Source organism: Pseudorca crassidens, chromosome 1 (genome assembly GCF_039906515.1).
Source record: "Pseudorca crassidens isolate mPseCra1 chromosome 1, mPseCra1.hap1, whole genome shotgun sequence".
NCBI lineage: Eukaryota > Metazoa > Chordata > Mammalia > Artiodactyla > Delphinidae > Pseudorca > Pseudorca crassidens.
In genome coordinates this window covers 91,344,958-91,358,635 of record NC_090296.1, presented here as the reverse complement: position 1 = coordinate 91,358,635, position 13,678 = coordinate 91,344,958, and the positions used below count along the sequence as shown (strand labels likewise).

Sequence of the window (13,678 nt, the reverse complement as noted above, 5' to 3'; positions counted from 1 at the left end):
TCTGGCTCCAGCCTACCTGTGCTCTCTTGTCTCTTGCTTCTCTCTACACCCCTTACACTGGGCCAAATGAGCAAGCACGTTGTTTGCCCTGCACACTCCCATCTCCGTACCTCTCTTTGGGCTGATCCTGTTTTCTGTTGCCTGACATGCAGTTCCCAGCCTCTCCTATCTTCCTCATCTATGTGAATCCTAATTATCCTTTATAACCTCACTCACGTGCTACCTTTTCCTGAAGATGTCCTTGGACCTTGGATCCTCTACAATGCCCTATCCTTAGTTGAAAATTTCTGCCTGCTCTGACTTTTTAATTTATTTGGCTTCTCATAAAATCGCTTTAGATTCCAAACAAACCAAAGCAGAGAGAAGAGGTGACCCCAAGTTAATCCGTCCACTCGCAAGCTGGGTCCCCAAGTCTCCAGCTCCAGCCAGCTGGAGGTGCAGACGGGGCCGGGGTCCGTGGCCCCCAGGCACCGCCTCCACGCCGCGCCTGCGCCCAGCACGCTAGCCGCCCGCAGGATGCGACAGCGGGCGGGGCGGGGCCTCGCTCCAAAGCAGAGGAAACCCAGGGCGGGACCTGGGGGCCGGCAGCGCACGCCTACCCGAGGTAGTCGAGGCGGCAGAGGCGGCCGAGAGTCCGTACGGTCCGGCCGGCTGAGGTAAAATTTGTAAGCTTGTGGGTGGGGATGCGCTGTCGGGACTCCTCGTGGCCTGAGTCGTCCTCGTCGTCCCCGCCCCAGCTGCGGGCCTCGGCCTGGGCCTCGCCGCCCTGTAGTCGTGCTGGTAGAAGAGGTCCGAGCCCTGGTCGGGCACCGGGCCTGGGTCTTCCCGCAGCACTGGGCCAGCGCGGTGGGACCTTCCCGCCGTCCCGCTCCGCGTCCGCCTTGGTCCCCAGGACCTGCCTCCGGTTCACGTCCGCGTGCTCCCGGTCCTGCCTTCGCTCTCTTCCGGCTTCGTGTGCATCACGGAAGCGTCCACGTTGGCAGGTGGAAACAGTGTTGGGTTCGCTGAGGAGGGAGGTGATGCTCAGGAGATGGTACTGTGTTCTGGGTGGGTTCTGCCGCTCTGAGGGCAGCTCCCCGCTCAGGGGGTAGGAGGTAGTCGAGCGGGGGATGGAGGGTGGAGATGCATACGTCCACAGCCTCGTAGACGTTGGGGCCCTGCATCTTGGTCAGGAACAGAAAGGCCGGCGGGAAGTAAGGGTAGTCAATGGCTATCTTGAGACATGCCTTCAAGTAGCTGCCCTCGGAGTAGGTGTTGGGGGGCCCGAAGATGGCCGCCTCCCATTTCAGGTCACCCTTGTCCACCAGGGTCATCCGAAGCCCTCCACCGGCTCCCCCAGCAGCAGCACCTGGGGCGAGCTGGGCGGCAGCGGCTGGGGGGAGGGGCCGCCTTCCTCCTCTGCGCCCCTGGGTGCTCCCCTGCTCTGACTTTTGACATGTGACCCTTTTGTCACAGCAAGTTGGGACCCGCTCTGGAACTGGAATGACAGTGATATTTTGATGTCCTCCCTTTGATGCGACTGTTTTAATCTGGGGATATGTTGATACAACCTATGGAAGACAATTAATGTACATCCTCCCCCCAAATGAAAGTATCTTCTGTTTCTGATTATATAACATGCACGTACAGTTGACCCTTGAACAACGTGGTTTTGAACTGCGTGGTCCACTTATACATGGATTTCTTTTTCAGTAGCAACTACTACAGTACCACAGGAGTTGCAGTTAGTTGAATCTGAGAATTCGGAACCAGGCATAGAGAGGAACCCCGGATAATGGCGGAGCCACATAGGCAGAGTGCCCTACTGGGTTCTCTGCGCAGCGGGTCGGCACCCTTAACCCCCCAAATTGTTCAAGGGTCAACTGTACTTAGAAATGTGGAAAACCTTAGGACTCACTCCCGTGTGTGTGTGCTGTGCTCTGTGTATGTGTATAATGGAATAAAAGAAAAATAAATTTCCCGAAATAAATTACTGAGTCAAAGAATATACACGTTTAAAATGTTAACATGTGTTGCCAAACTGATCTCCAGAAAGATTCATGATTCATTCAACATTTATTGAGATCCTAGTGTGTGCCAAGTACTGTGTACTATTTAGGGTACAACGGTGAGCAACACCAGGTGTGGTCCCCACCAAGTGTGGTCCCTGCCCTTGTGGACTCTGTGTAAGTATTACTAGGAGAAGACACATATACTGTTAGAAAGTACAGTCACGTGAATTCCTTCTAGTTGGAGAGTTCAAGGATGACTTCCTGGGGGAAGTGACATTTCAGATAAGGCCTGAAGCTTAAGTAGGAGATAACTAGACTAATAGGGGAGATAAGAGCGTTTTGGCCTCAGCCTGTGCAAATGTGGCTGCTGGGGGAGTTGAAGAAGGCTTGTTTGGCTGAAGTGGAAAGAGAGGGGAATCACCGGGCAAAATGAGGCTGGAAAAATGGGTAGGGAGCATACCACAGGTGGCTTCACAGGTCTTGTTAAAGATTTTATTGTTATTCCAACAGCAAGGAGAGATAAAAGCAATGACTGGGGATTCTCTGTGTTTTAAAAAGATAACTTTGGCTGAATAGAAAGAACTGATGAACAGAGGCAAGAATGAACAGAGGTTGACAAGTTAGGGGGCTATTATGGTTGCCCAAGTGACAGGTGATAACACCTTAAACTAGTTTGAAGTATAGATAATAATAAGAAATCAAGGCAGAAATACAGGAAAATGGATGCTTTTATGATTTTTACCAGTTAATACCACTATTAGACTGAATATCATTGATCATTTTTGTCTTTGCCAATCCAAGGGGTGTGTGTAGAGTATAAATTATATATAATATGGATTGTAGATACAATTTATAATATGGATTATGTATATAATTTTCCTTTGATTGGAAAGTAAGGTTGGACTTCTTTTCCTTTTTCATTGGCCATATTCATTTTTATTCATTTCTTCTTTTGAGTTATCTGAACATATACTTTTGTCCATTTTCTTCTTCGGTTCCAGGATCCAGTCCAGGATCCCACATTGCACTTAGTTATCATTTCCCCCTTGTTTCCTCTGGTCAGTGACAGTTTCTCAGGTGTATATTTTTATTAATCATTTGAATAAACCATTGTTACACTGATGCAGGGCAGAGCTTGGTAAGAATCTAAGTGCATAATCAAGGCAAACTTAAACCAACTTAAAAGAAAGAAGATGACAGTCTGTGATATATGTTGCAAATATTTTTCCAGTTTTTTTTAACTTGGTTTGTGTGTTTGTGTATATGTCTGTTTATGTGTGAAATCACAGTCAAATCAATCTTTTCCTTTATTATTTCTGCCTTTGGTATAATGCTTAAAAGTCCCTCCATCCCAACAGATAGAACTATTTCTGTGAGTTATCTTCTGTCAACCATACACTGTCAAGTTATATCAAATAAGATGCAAAACGTACATCCTAACCCTATTCCTTATTCTCTCCAGCCTCAATTTCACTAGATGGGGCAATAAAAATCAGTACTTAGGTGGCACTTATGATATAAAATCAGCAGTGTCAAAATGAAGATGTCATAATGTCTTGCTCTGCTCTGAATTTCTTTGTTGCACCTAACTTGGGTCCTGACCAAAGCCTCACCCGTGTCAATGCTATTCTGTAATTGTCTTACCAATCCTACCAGATCATGAGTTCCTTGAGGGCAGGAACCACGTTTGTCTCATTTTGTGTAATACATCTGTGACTGGGCCCTCCTCAGCGGACTCTGCCAACATAGCATTTTAGTGCATCTACTTCCATGAAGAAAACAGAAACTCGAAACACATTGATGAAAATGTAGGTTTTTCTCAACAGTTTTGTGAGGCATTTATTGGAAGTAAGAGTCCATCATAAATCATACAGCAGGACAATCAAATTTCTACACCAGGCAGCATTTCTCTCCCCTTGCTCTACAACTTCTCTCTAGTGAGAGTAAAAAGTCTAGTCCGTTGGGCTTCCCTGGTGGCGCAGTGGTTGAGAGTCCGCTTGCCGATGCAGGGGACGCGGGTTTGTGCCCCGGTCCGGGAAGATCCCACATGCCGCGGAAAGGCTGGGCCTGTGAGCCGTGGCCGCTGAGCCTGCGCGTCTGGAGCCTGTGCTCCGCAACGGGAGAGGCCACAACAGTGAGAGGCCTGCGTACCGTAAAAAAAAAAAAGTCTAGTCAGCAAAATAAAGCTCTCCAAGTTAGCCTAATAAACACCACGTATTTTTCTTCAAACTTAGGGTTCATCTTATCACAACTGTGTCCCTTGATTTTTTTTTTTTTAATCAGAAAACTTTGGGCATGACAGAGAGTCAGTCAGTGCTTGTGGGAATCAATGAATTGGGCCACATTGCTGCTCTGATAGTGGATTTATGCAGTGACTTCTAGGAGGTAATAAAGACTATTTACTTTTCTAATTCTTCCTTGTTTTCATTTTATGGAGAACATTAGGACTCTATTGGAAACCCACCATAATTTTACGGGCTACCAGTTGAAGTAAATTATAATAAGGCTCCATCTTAAATTCCCACCAAAGGGCTTAGTTACTGGAGCAGCATTTTCTTAAATGGGCCGTTAGCATGGACCCAGAGGACAGTGTTATGGAAAAACGAACAGATGGTCTGGATGAGCTGAGAATATGGATATCACCTGTCTATTCTGGGTGGCCAGCCAGAGGCAGATCCATCTGGAATAAAGCTTTTGGGCTAGAAGCCAACAGCCCCCAAATGGGACGTTTTCTCTCTTCCCTGAAGAGAGAGAAGAGAGGAGTTGAGAGGCTAGAGCAACACTGGACAAAGTAGGTGTAAACAATCTTAGTCCTAAGGAGCAAGCCACGTGCACCCAGGTGAGCAAATGAGATTAGAGGTGGCTGGGAACGTAGCTGTTTAGCTTCACATCACCTGCTGCCTCACTCAGAGTTGGGTTAGGAGTGGAGCCCTGGAACGTTTGAATATCAACTGAGCACCAGGGCACAAGGTAGGGTCCCGTTCAAGTTATTAGAAGGCTTGTGTCCTGGCACCTAAATTCTGGCCTAATGATGAGTGGGGTCAGTGCCCCTCTTTTCCTCCCCTCTTTAATTTCCTAATGGCTTCACCCTGCTTCCTGAGCCCTGCTCATCCTTAATTTACCTAGAGCAAGTTCCCCTTATATGAACTGATCTCTTGGTGATAATGTGACCTCTAGAAAAGTCATTGTGTCTCTCTTAGCCTCAGTTTTCTCATCTGGAAAATATAAGGAAAATAATGAAAGATAATGTGGGTAGAGCAACCAGTACAGTACTGGGCACCTAGTAGGTGCCCCTGTTGTTCGTCTTAGGAGAAGCTAAGGCTGCTTCCAGCTGTCAGGACACCTGAGGCTTCACCTTCTCTCAGGCCATTGGAGGGGGATGCCTTGAGCAGCAGGGACAGCAGGAGCCTCGCTTTTCCTGATTCTTTGCTGCATCAAAGTTCTCAGCACTTAGATTTCTTGCTTATTTTGATGCCCAGATGATGGCTCCCTGATATCTCTTCGAATGCCTCAGCCCATGAGTTACAGCGTCTGCTGACCTCTCTGCAGGGTAGGACAATGGGCTAGCGACGGCTGCGGGAACCACGGTAAAGAGCCAGCAGAATCAAAGCTGCAACTGTGTTAATGACACTGTGGCGTTGGGGTAGCTGTCTTGAGGACTGTAAAAATAGGAAGAAAAGGAAGAAAAATCCAAGCCCCAAAACAAAGACAGATGTTGTGACTTAGGAAAAGAGCATAAGGGGATGACAGTTTAGAAATTTGTTTTCCTAACAGCAAGTAGGTACTTAATTGTGTTAATAAATCGAAAGACCTTCTATATTTACATCGAAATTAACCAAAAAAGGCAGATAAATGAAAATCTAGTTTTTTCCACTCCTCCATTTCCCCTTTTCTTTCTTCATTTTCCTCTCTTCCTCCAATACAGTAAAACGTTCCTCCTCTTAATTATTCCACAGGGCTCAGGTAGGCTGGAATCAGCGCTATGGTAGATGTAATTCGTAAATGGGAATCTTGGAAATTTCACCTCCCCCCAACTTCTGCTGCTAAGTGTACTTGAATCTGACTGAGGCAGAAACCTCTGTTAATATAAATGTGAGTTCAGTGCGCTAAACTCACAGTTAGAAGCCCATTCTGGGGACAAGTTGGGTTTAAAATCCAGTCTCTGCTCCCCTTGCCAAGACTCTGCCTGCCCAGAGAGGGTGAATTGCTGAGGCCTTGGTAATGGGCCTGAACAAAGGCCCTCCTGGAATTGGGGCAGAGATGAAGAAAAAGGGAGACATCTTTGAGAGACTGGGACCTGAAAGCCCCGTGATGTGACTATGCTTGCAGAATGGTCACGAGTGCCCAAAAGACAGGAGAAGTCTGCAGTAGGCAATACAGTCTAGGAGAGTAGAGAGGAGGCTGAGAGTCTAGTGGGGAGAGGAATCCAGGGAGAAGTCTTCAGGAGGCTGGGGAGGAGCCCTTCTCTGAACGTCAGGGTGACTTGGAGCACAGCCTGTCCTCAATGCAATGATAAGTCGCAGAGAAGCCAGACAGGGAGGGTGGTGCATCCCACCAGCCACACAGTGATGACAGATGTTATGTTTTGGCTGGGGTGGAGTGGAGGGCCAGGCTCTGGGGCTGGGGACAGGGAACAGGTGGAAAGAGGGTGGGGATAATAGTAGCACACGAGAATGAAACAGGCTCCAAGCCTGTGCTTTTAGGTCCTGGATAGCTGTGATTTATCTACTTTTATGTAGTTGAGTAGAGTTTGCCCTTTAGAGAGTCTACCCCCTGTAGTAAAGTGGATTTGCTTTGTGCCTCACTGAGCCTGACTGTCTGGCCTCAGGTTGTACTGCAAGGTCCCAGGGTGGAGAGATGCTGAAGAGAAGTGATGGGGAACGTGGAAGGCCCAAGGTGGTGTTCAAAATAAGAAAGACCTTCTACTTGGAATACCCTAGACCTGCTTTGTCTTAGAGGGTGAGATGGATTATGGGCTGCAAGGCTAGGGCAGGAAACATGAAAAAAAAATTTTTTTTTAAGTGACAGCAGAGAGTGAGGCTGCAAAGAGATGGGTGAGTCCTAGACTGACTTAGGCGTCTTCAAAAGGGGAGTAACTGCGTTCCTGGATGTCCAAAGAGAAGGTTGGGGGCAAAGTAAAAAAGAAAGAAAGAAAGAAAATAAACTGCTTCCCCAAATACATTCAGATGTGTAGGACCTGGGAAAAGTGGGAGAGATTCTGTTTGGAGAATCCAGGGCAGCAGATGGGTACCTTAGAGTGAGAATACCATGGAGATGAGGTTTTTGATGTGGGAGTGGGAAGGAACATTGTCTGTAACATTGTCTGTACTCAGAGCTTGGCCAGAAAAGCATTGCTTTAGTCACGTGGGACACAAGGAGCAGCCAGCGAAGTAGGGTCGCTCTACAAACTGACCTCCACACCTGGCTGAGCCAAGCACGATGTGGGACTTGGTGAAACCCCTGTGTGGCTGTCAGTCCAGAGCCTGCACCCTGGACTCTCCCAACATGTGCTAAGGAGGTTTTCGCGTGAGCTGTGTGATCTGAGGGCCCACGTGGAGCTTAAATTATCTGAGAAGGATGTGGAGCTGGACAGGAATCCTGTTTTACCACCTGGTTTCGAAGCTGAGGAAGACAAGGGGAAAGATGCAAGGAGTTCTGTCACGGAGTGAAAACACACTGGGTTGGATGGATGAGTTAGATGGTGGCTATAGCCCTTCCACAGGCAGCTGGTCTTGTTTACTGAATGGGCCCCTTGGTTTTGAAGCCTCTTTTCAGTTCTCTGAGACTGAGGCAGACCTCACCCTCACTCCCCTTTACTTAATACCCTCAGTCCGGTCTTCACGAAGTGCCGGAGTCTTGTCCGTATTAATGTCATCCCAACAGAGGCGCCCCAGTCACTCTGCACGGAAAGCCAGTCTCCAGACTTCGGGGCCTGATGCGCCAACCCTGTGTGTCGGCCCTACACGCCACAGAATGGCCCTTTGTCATGGCCACTGCTATCAATGTTAGCACACACTACCCAGAGTCATTTTCTTATTTAGCAGATGAGAAGTTCAGAGTTCAGGAAAGGTAAGTGGCCTGCCCAAGGTCATAGAGCTGGGGGTCAAACCAGACTGTGTTTTTCCTACTCTACCTTATTCCCCCCAATTAAGTCCTTCTCCACACTCACTCCTGAAGTTGTTCTCATTTCCTCAGACTCCCCAATTGTCATTTCACAAAACAGCATTCTGTTCCTCGTAGCTAACTCTAATACCTCCACAGAAATAGTGGTCACTGGAACAGACACACACAAAAACTCAGCCTTGGAAAACATTGTCAAATTCAGATTTAGGCCAGAAAAGAAAATCAGACTAAATTATATTCTTATGTTTCTTTAATTCTACCATAAAACCAAAAACCTCCAATGAACCAGAAAATCTCTCCACAAAAATCATTAAGTTAAAAATAAACTTTAAAAATTGAATGGCAGTCAACAAGAATAATAGAAAATGTAAAACCTTCAGACTACAGCAGTAATTATCTTATTGATTTGAAGGCTAAATGGGAAGAAAGGGAACTTGGGGATAGGCTATGACTAATGATTGTTGCCCTTTGGCTGGAAACTTCGAGGCATGATGGGTGATTAAGTTTTAGGATCCCAGGTGGAGGCTACTCTCTCCCCACCTCCACCAGGAAGAAGTTTATTCAACAGACTGGACCCCAAAGCAGTTTTGCCAGCAGTTCTAATGCGGCCATACAATCAACTAACAGTTCTTTGTAAACTGTGATAGGCATTACAAAGGCAGGTGGTACCTTATAAGGTCCTGTAGTACCTTGGATCTGGACCACTGTTATATCCTCAGAGGGCCTAGACTTCTTAAACATTTGTTGAACAAATGAGTCAAATAGTCTACAGATAATACTTTTCTGATATTACTCCTTCTGATTATATGCAAAGATTTGGATGTGGGGTGGGGACAGGGAAGATACTCATTTACCATCTATTTGCAACCTAAAAACTGCCCTGATCAACGACTGTGGGTTCTTACCCTGCTTGGAAGGATCCTATAGAAAAGGAGTCCTTTTACTGAGAAGGAGGTTGGAGAAGATGGCATTGCCAAGATTCTAGAATATGTGGACTCATCAGGGTTCTTCTCGTGACACCACCTTGCTCATTGCCACCCTCCTCTGTAGCCTGGCTGGGCTCTCTCAGGACGTTCATTTCAGCCCCTGGAAACTCCAGCATCACTTGATTTCTATGATCCAGTCCTTGGAGTTTTCCTTTCCAAAACATAAATAAATCCACAGAAAGTACACTGAAGAAGTTTTTTAGGTTTCTCTTGAGGATAAACTCCATTCACTCATTTATTCAGTAGATATTATTGATGACTTACCAGGTGCCAGGCCCACTGCTATTACTGAAGATCCAGCCCTGAACATTACAGACTAGTGCCTCTTCTTAGGGATCTTGAATGTTAGTGACTGGGAGAAGGGCCCCAGTGAAGTGGGCTCTGCCGTGACTGGGCTTCACCTGCCATCCCATCCCAGGGCAGGTTTTGCAGTAGGAAAGGGAACAGGAGCATGTCTGCTGACTTCGGGTAAGTAGCAGAGGTGACATCAACAACCTCACTCTCAGCAAATTTAGGCTAGTTCACCTTGTTTTTATATGGTCTTTAGGATTCTTTACATTCTGATTAGCCAGAGGACTGGGCTGCAGGTGCAGGTGGCCCTGTAGGGTAGAAGGAACTGCTCCCAGCCATGACTGCCTCCCAGCCTGTGCCTGCACCGCCCTTGCACCTTTTCCCTGTCTCTTGGTAGGAGCTGTGCAGCATAAGTTGAGTCTGATATTCATTGAAACTATTTGGGTTGAGACTAAGAGACAGCATTTGCTATCTTGTCCTCAAACTGCTCTGGTGTGAACCTTTTCTTCTCTCTGTGGAGCCGAGTAGTATAAAACCTGTTAAGCTCCAGGTCTCAGCTGTGCACTTGGGACTCTTAAGGACTCCTTCTAGAGTCATGGTAGAGCAAGGCTTTACTCTGCTCCAGGAGCCCTGTGAGGATGCTCGGCCTCATGGAGCAGTGAGCTCTTGCCACCCCTGCCTTGGGTTCCTGCAAAGAGCTTGTGGGGAAGGTGGGGCACAGCCCGGCCCCGCCACCAAGGCTCCTTGCCTTCTTGGGCTGTAGGAATGTGTATAGTGAGATACTACCCAACCCTCCAAAAAGCTCTGATGATAGGAGCTGACAAGTCAGTGTTTGGGTTTCCCTCAGGGGTCTGTGTGATGGAGTATTTCACCCAAACCCTGGGATGACTCCAGCCAAGTTGTCAGTTTCATTTTTGGGAGTCCTTGAACAGTTCTGACCTGGTCATCAGAGCTAGTTTGGGAAGGTAGCTCCGTATCCTATCTATTCCCAGGGAGCTTGAGTCATTTGTTCAAAGATTCGGGATTGTTTCCTCAATTGTTAAATTAACCACAGGAACTTCTTGAAGCTACCTAAATCCATTCTTGAACAAGGTGAGGTTATAAATACAGAAAATAATCAAAATAAAGAACTGGTGGTTGGTGGTAGGGAACCATGGAGAGAATGAAAAATTTCCACAAGACGTGCCTTCGCCGTAACAAGAATTGACCTTGTAGGGCTCTGTCCATGTCACCCTGTTCTGTTGCCTGATGATGTACACAGGTCCTTCTCAGTAGCTTGAATTCTGCCTTCCTCTTTCCATTTTCCCACCCCTCCCTTGAAGTGGGGAAGCAAACAACCAAAACACAAAAGGAACAATGCCCCAAACTACAAAATATTAATGGAATATTCACTCCAAATGAGATTTTACAGAGGCACTTTAAATGCAGCAAAGACCTAAGCACTAACATCAATGTTCCTGTAAGCAGAAAATAAAATCTACAAATAAAGTTTCAGTGGAAGGTGTATCATTTTATTTCATTAATATTCATATTCCAAACTCATATACACAATGACAGAGAATTTCATGAGATAATTTTGCTTCTAGGAAACAAACAACAGCCTCAGACCAGCCTAATAAACATTCAAAACATCATCCACACCAGGCACGGGTGTTCTCCAGTTGCCGCCTGTACTGATGTTTAGTGGGCCAGAGCTCTAAGCAGCATCATAACTGGTGCTCTGGTTTCGCATCCCACATGCTGCTGGAATGAGATGGGCTGATTTGTCCTGCCTCTTTGTTGGAGGGTACAGGGTCTCCAGGATCTTCCTAGTAATATATGTATTCTGGCTTTCCATATTTGTGGTCAGAATGACACTTCTCCCAGCCTCCCCTGACTGATCAAGGACAGGCTAACCCTGAAGAAAGGTGCTTGAGAGTCTTCTGGCCTCTGACTCACAGCCAAGCCCTGCTGAGGTCTTTAAGTCTGGACTCCAGTGACCTGCTTTTTGCAGGTGCAAGGTGGTGAGATAATGTACATACCACACCCAGAGCCAGGAGAGTTTGATTTTTAGACAAACTGACCTGGCCTTAGAGAGGATCTACTGGACTATAGGAAATGATGGTCTTTGCTGCTTATAAAGAAGGGATATACTCACTGCGTTATTCAACCTTCACAGTAGTGTTCCCGTTTTGCCCCTGAGGAATCCAGAAGTGACTTTTCCACTTTACAGGCTCTGAACACTGGGCTTTTGTTCCCAAGTTCAGTGTTGTTCTCCTCATGCCAAAGCTGCTCTAAAAATAAACTGAGGAGCATTATGAATTCCCAAGGGAATTTCGTCCACATTTAAATTCCTTACAGTCATGTGGGAAGGAAGGCCAACAGAAGAGAACATTCAGATTAGAGACACGGGGAAGAAACATGAGGGAAAACCAAGGATTTCAGCAGAATGCGTTTGAATGGGAAGGGATCCTAAAGACACTCCAGGGGGGGAGAACCACACAACTTGCCGCCGAGAAAACTGGAGACGTGTCTGACCCTGATATGTAAGGTTTGGTTTGATCTCTAGATTCTGGTTGATTAATTCCCAGACTGTTTGCTGTCTGCACAATTAATTGGCCTACGGAGATAGGGGACCTGTTTAGATGAACGTCGGAAAGAAAAAAATAGCACATTCTCTGGTGGAAGTGTCAGTTTTTCTTAGCTGACAGGCAGGGAAGGTAGGACAAAGAGGAAACGCCTGAGGGTTCCACCACATTCCACCTAACTGGACAGATCCCTCTGACTTCCGGAGCCTGGGTCCACTCACCTCTCCCCACTGGGTTGGGTGAGAGGAAGGAGGAGGTGAACTGAGGTGAAGAGAGTGAGAGCACCATGAACCCAGAAGGCACTGCAAGGGGAGGGCATAACTTCCTTTTAGGTCAGGGGACTCATCTTCACCCTCAAGGAGCAGAATAACAGAGTGCTTCAGAGCACAGGCATCTGAGACAGATTTTCTGGGGTCACATCTGATGGTGCTGCTCTAACTTGGGCAAGGGCCTTAACCTCTCTGTGCCTCGGTTTCCTTTCCTGTAAAATGGGAATAATAAAGCTGATGTGCACGTGATCAAATGAGTAACCTTTGTTTACAGCAGTGCTTGGCACACAGTAAGTGTCATAGCTATTATTATGATTACAGCTACTGGTATATTTTCTGTGACAGCCTCCAACCAGATTTCATTTATCCAGACTCTTCCGTTTCAATAGCTCCTCGCTGTTTATGGTTCCTGGACCCAACCGCCAATCTACAGAATCAGAATCTCAGTGGTAGGAGACTAGGAATCTGTATTTTAATCAATGTCCCAGGCAAGTCTGGAAAATACTGGTCTCCTGAGCAAATTCCTCATCTGGGCCCTGGAACCAATTTCGGATCAAGCTTCCATCACTTAGGCCCACCTTGCCTCTCCTCAGCTACTCTGCCCACTGGCTGTCTTCCTCTGGGACCATGAAGCGTTCTATTCTCTCATCCTCGTGTGAGGAATTGCTCTTCTCCTCCAGGTACACATGGACGTTCCTGCATCCTGGCTGTGCTCAGCTATCCCCACTGCCTGAAAAACTCCCATTGCCACTCCTGTTGCCAAGCCTTCCCCAGTTGTCACTTCCCAGTGTAGGATGTCACTTTAAGCATTTTTTCTTCTCTGCCTCTTCCCCTGGTCCAGCAGAAGTCCTCATGCAGCAGAGCCAGCGGTGGTTGTCTCCTCCAGAGACCTGTCTCCCAGCTCATCTACAATCCCTTGTACGCTGGAAATTGGATCATGAGAAGCTAAGGAGCCGTGATCCTGTGTTACCAGCTGCTGGCTCTTCACCCAGTGATGGTGGGGTGCAGGTGAGATTACCTTCTTCTCTCAGGAGTCAGATCCTGCACTTATTCTTACACTCGCTGGTACTGGGCCTGCATCACATGGCAAACCCTTGGTCCCTCCACACCCTGTTTAAGCCCTTTTCCTTGTGTTTGGCCCAGTTTCCCAGAACTGCTCTGTTGCCACATTGTCCACCATCACTGCCCACAGAGGATGTGGGTGCCCTCCCCACTGCCCTTGCTCAGGGTTTGAAACAGCCCAATGTACACCACCTCGGTCTGGCCTGCCCTGACCTGGACAGCTGAGTGCAGCCCTCCTTTCCAGGCACTGTGGCCTCGCTGCCAGTGGGAGAGAATTCTGGGTCCTGGATTGTGATGCCCACCATGATAAGGAGGTCAGAGAGGAGGCTTGGGACTGCAGCCCAGCCCCAAATGGCAGACCTCCCTGGAGATACAGGAGCTAGCCAAGG

At 47.4% G+C, this 13,678-nt stretch overlaps 1 pseudogene; it reads right to left on the bottom strand.

Annotated features, from left to right (window-relative positions):
* Window positions 1-595: 595 nt before the first annotated feature.
* On the bottom strand, window positions 596-13,594 carry LOC137219038 (ubiquitin-conjugating enzyme E2 R1 pseudogene; annotated as a pseudogene).
* Window positions 13,595-13,678: the final 84 nt, after the last annotated feature.